The sequence below is a fragment of the Penaeus monodon genome, chromosome 21, assembly GCF_015228065.2.
Source record: "Penaeus monodon isolate SGIC_2016 chromosome 21, NSTDA_Pmon_1, whole genome shotgun sequence".
Taxonomy (NCBI): domain Eukaryota; kingdom Metazoa; phylum Arthropoda; class Malacostraca; order Decapoda; family Penaeidae; genus Penaeus; species Penaeus monodon.
The window spans coordinates 13,953,056-13,953,306 of NC_051406.1; positions in this window are offsets into that span (position 1 = coordinate 13,953,056).

Below are 251 nucleotides of genomic sequence, written 5' to 3' on the forward strand. Positions count from 1 at the left end.
CGCAGTGGGTGCAGACAGGCTCGAAGGATATCATTCACAGCCGGGAAGGTGAAAGTCCCTCGCGTAGGATTACCGTAGGAAGTCGAGCGTGGGCAGAGAGGGTTAGAATCCTCCAAAGGCCACGTCGGATCCTTCGGGGGGGCGGGGAGAGAGATAGGGGCGAATGTATGGTAAAGGGATTTCGCTCGAAGGCGTAAAGATAGGTGTACAATGGTGTGTGTCGTTTGTACTTGTGGTATTGGTTCTGTAAG